General features: G+C 39.1%; 1 pseudogene; it reads left to right on the top strand.

Annotated features, from left to right (window-relative positions):
- The first annotated feature begins 2,333 nt into the window (after nucleotides 1-2,333).
- Nucleotides 2,334-4,373, top strand: LOC115725868 (annotated as a pseudogene).
- Nucleotides 4,374-4,810: the final 437 nt, after the last annotated feature.

Raw genomic sequence — 4,810 nt, 5'->3', positions numbered from 1 at the left:
TTGTGAAAATGGTTAATTTGCATTTGAGTGATTATGAAAAGTAAATGGTAGTCACTCAAATTCAGTTTTACTATTGTGACACAACAGTTGGAAACACGACTTTTGAGAAAAAATAAAAATATTATTTTTCATAGAGAGGACATCTTGTGTCCTTAAAGTATCGAAATATCCCTCGCATTGCATGAGAAGAAGAATAGTAGGAGCCCTAAGATGTTAACTTCCAATACCTTGCAGCAGTGATTAGTACTGGTGTAATTAGTTAAAACAGTGGTAAGGCAATGCAGGTCATTACTAGCTTAGACCGACCTTAAATATAATAAACTAGATTCTTAGGTTGAATCTTACTTAAAAAAAACTGAGCAAATGAAGATAGCGAGGCCAAGAAGCCCAAGCTCGGTGCTCGGCAAAGATTTGGCAGGCTAGTGAGCAAAAGGCTTTACTTGATACTCACTTGGCCACTTCATACTTTTATTTGAAATAAAGTTCACTTTAAATCCTTTTTCAAGAAAGTGTTCCCACTCCATACTCCTATTTGAAAATTTTCCCTTCTCAATAATGACGGATACCGCCCGTTAAATTAGCCGGCTCTCAATTTTACGTGGATGTCCATTGTTGCTTTTCCTTATTTGAGATCAAAGGCCCGACGATCTCAAGTCGTTATTAGATACTCACTTGGCCACTTCATATCTTTATTTAAAATAAAGTCACTTTAAACTCTATTTTAAGAAAATATTCTCACTTCAAACTTTTATTTGGAATTTTCCCATTGTCAAGAACGACGGACACCAACCGAGACATTATCAGGGCTCTCAATTTTATGTGGATGTCCATTATTGCATTCCTGACCACGAACAGAGCAGACACTGTGCTCTGAGCGAGTGAAGAGATGAGACTCTGCTCTGTTTTTGGGGTTTCTCAGTTCCGAGGTGGAGCTCCATTGGTATGGTACAAACCTGCAGTCCCCTCCTCCTTCCAATCGCGGACGAAAAGGTTTTTGAAGGGTGCTCTCTTTTCATTCTGTAACAGTCCTGAAATTGGAAGTCGCTCAATTAAAGGGAGCTTTCGTGGTGTACTTGCAGGTCTTCTTTTGAAGTTGCATTCGACATCGATGGAGTAATTCTTTGGGGATGTGCTCTGATCGGAGGCTCTTCCTGTGTGTTTTTATCCTTTTTTCGGGTTTTGTTTTTCATATGATTGTCATTACTGTTGTTCTGCAGGAGTTTTGAAGGTTCCCTTTGTGTTCTTGACTAACGGTGAGCCAGTACTGGTTGCTTCTAGATGAATAACATCTTTGGCTTTGGGGGCTCTTTCTGATCATTTTTTATGCTTTGGGTGAATCTATGGGCACGATGGACAAGTTGTTTGTTTGTTATGCCTTTCTATTAGTTTGACATCGCATCTTTGTGTCAACTTGTTGACATCTACAGTTGTGAAAACTCGAGGATCAATCGTTGCCTTCAACTCTCTGGGCATTGGCATTATCCAAGTGGTTTTATCTAGAGGAATAGAGTAAACCCGTGAACATTGCACTGGGCTTATAAATCATATCAATCCTAATGGCAAACTGTGTCATGTTATCTGATAGGAGGTGGTATTGCGGAGTCTACACGAGCACTTGAACTGAGTCAGCTTCTGGGAGTGAACATTTTACCTGCTCAGCTACTGTTTCTGAGTGGACTTGTGGAATGGGCTCTGTTTATTCCAGTTTATATGTCGACCATGGTATGACTGATGGAGCCCTTGCCACAGTTTGCTTTCTTTATGCTATCCTTTGCAGGTGCTGCAGGTCATTCTCCTTTCAGAAATCTGTTGAATAGGTACGAAATTACGAATTGGTTTCATGAAAGCAATCTATAGTTCTAATTCAAATTAGTTCTTTGGAAGTTTTACACTTGCATAATTGAGGGTTTTATATTTGCCTGCCCATATCTGCGACTGCATTTCTGTGATCCTGTTAATGAAGTTACTTGATAAACTATACTTGCAAAACTCATCATGGACTTTGTATCGACTTGATGTGTAAGACGTGACCTTTATTGCTTACATATGGTATAGAGTATTTCTCCTGCTTAATTCGTTGATGATAAAATTAATTTTCATCAAGATAATTCGCTTACCAAAGTCTGAAAATTTTTGCGAAGTACAACTCTTACCTTTTGAATGTAAGACTATGAAATGACAATTAAGTCATCTGTCACTAAGTTGGCTCTTTGTTCATGAATATACTTCGTGCTGTAGGTCACTCTACCTTTATTTATTATAAATTGGCGATATTTTCGAGATACGAAAATGAACTCATCGTGGCCACTGGGAAGGGAAACCCTGCTCTAGTAATGTCTGAGTATGGTTTCGAGTAAGTACTAGCCTACTATATTTGATTTATTCATCTTTACTGGTTTCTCTAAAACTAGAGATCTGACAGTAACTTAGGGAATTTTTCTTACAGTTACCGATCGATGAAGACACTTCTGTTTCGATAACATTGATCCTGTGTCTCAATACAAAGCCTGGACAAGTGATCATGTCTTTGGCCCAAATAGCTGCCTTAAGGATTTGGGACCAAAGTGTTAAGTTTTCTCCGAGAGAGTGCAGGCTGCATTTGTTGTCAGTGATCCTGTAGATTGGGGCAGAGACATACAGGTATGCTGCCATATTATTCTCTTTCAATGCGTTAGTTCTGTTAATTGATGCATCCATTTACATTATGATGTACCTTCTCCAAGTTTTAATATCCCCTGGATGTGCATTAGTTTTCAAGTCCAATAATGGAATCCAGTATCATTATTGGTACTATTAGATAGAATCTGCCTCTGGATTTTAGTCATTTAGTTCTGTTAGGTAAAATGAAAAATCTTGCAATGCATTTGCAATCTAAGGTCTGGACTCTACTGTAATAGCTCTGCAATGACAGAATAACTGCAACAGGTTCTCTGTGACATTCTAAGGTTTGGAGGGCTTCCGAGACAATCAGGTGGACATCAACCACCTTTATATTTGGCAGCTGATGATCTTGAATATCAGGTTGTTTCATTGGTTGAAACATGTGGAGTTCTATTGGATGCATCATTTTCACTTCTCTAGTTTAATGTTGACAATTCTCAAATTAGTCAAGGGTACTCAGTGCAGGCCGCTTTTCCGCTAGAGCGACTTGGGATGGGTGTCTTTAGAATTGCTTTAGAGGATGTCTTGAACAGGTAAATTGTCCGTTTCTCGCAGGAACTGGATACTGCGACTTCAGTATGTCATTGCAAGTAATAGATGTTTAAAGTTCGATTCTATATCGTTATGATTGGACTTCAAAATGCAGGGTTTGATCTCTACCAACTCTTCGTCAACTCATAGATTGGGGGCTAATCCACCCTTCCTTCTCCCTCCGACTTATGGCTTCTCCTTCCAAACCCAGTGTTTGACATGAGAGTGGGCAAAAGTCCAGCTAATGACTTTTAATGCCGGAAGGTAATTATGCGTCAAGAAATTGGATATGTTCATTTAAAGTACGTCTAATAATGCATAACCGATCATGAGTTAAAGCTTTAAGGTGAAGTTGCAAACACTTCAGTGGAAGGTCTTGTGAAAACCAATAGCTAAAAGACACTGATAAAGCCCTAAACCCTTGCCAAATCCCTCAATCACCTAACACTCCCTTAACTGTTCTAACTCACACGCTTTTCTTTGATATATGCAGAATTCATCATCATCCTTTGGAGTATGTTTCTTTAGGCAAACCTAATCTGTTCGTGTATGACAATGCTGAAATGATGCTGAGACAACTCTCACTTTCACACTGTGATGTTCGTGGCATGGACTATGGATATCCCCAGTCACATTCCTTTAGTACCCTTTACATGGTCGGCGACAATCGTTCTGTGGACGTCAAGGGTGCTCGAGAGGTTGGTTAAGATGTGGTTCTTGAACCTGTTGCTTCATGCTAGTTGCACCCACTGTCCACCCCTGTCCTCTTAATACCTTTTCTATTTTCGGCTTAATACCTAAAATAAGAGAACTTACGCTTGATTTTCAGACAGGACATCCTTGGTTCTCTATTTTACCAGAACAGGTGTATTCAAGGGAGAAGACAACGACACGAGTTTTCATGCAGACCTGGTAAGTTGACAAAGGACCAACAGGATATCTAAAAAAGTTTGCTCCCGGTGCAAATGAAGCTGTCCATAAGAGAAGCGACAAGTACTTTGAGCATTGAGGACAGGTCACGTATGCTCTCTAATGGGGAGTAGTATCCTTCTAACCGTGGCGGAATTTAGCTGGAAGGAACGTTGGGCGGCGGCAGTAAAGTAGGGTTTCATAGTGCAATTTGGAAGCGGTGGAGAAGGGTGTACATAGGCAAAGATAACCCAATTTCCAGTAGACGTTGAGCATATCATAGGAAAGGTCATGTGCCATATTCATTGACAGCCGGTTTGTAAATTACAAATCATTATCTACATTGTTGAGAAGATGTAAAATGAAGATCGCAATACACCATGAAATAGAACGCGACCTACACATTTGATAGGAACAATATCATAAATAATAATTTGGTGAAATCCACGTTGAAACATTAGAATAAATGGCGAATCGATAGATATGTTAAGATACGACTTTACATAGATTCTCTTCAAAGATATGCATTATTTAAATCTCGAATCGAATCGAAAATCGAAATTTATATAAGATATTGATAACAATGTCAGTAAAGGGTAAAACAAGACCAGAAAAAAATGACAATCAAATGAGTATGATGTCTATCGAATGAGTATGATGTCCATCGAATGTTCAAGTAGGGCTTGAGATGAAACATTTAAACTTTTAG

This window comes from Rhodamnia argentea, chromosome 5 (genome assembly GCF_020921035.1).
Source record: "Rhodamnia argentea isolate NSW1041297 chromosome 5, ASM2092103v1, whole genome shotgun sequence".
In the NCBI taxonomy this organism is placed as follows: Eukaryota; Viridiplantae; Streptophyta; class Magnoliopsida; order Myrtales; family Myrtaceae; genus Rhodamnia; species Rhodamnia argentea.
Note: the sequence above shows the minus strand (reverse complement) of the source record. Positions and strands in the feature narration are given on the sequence as shown.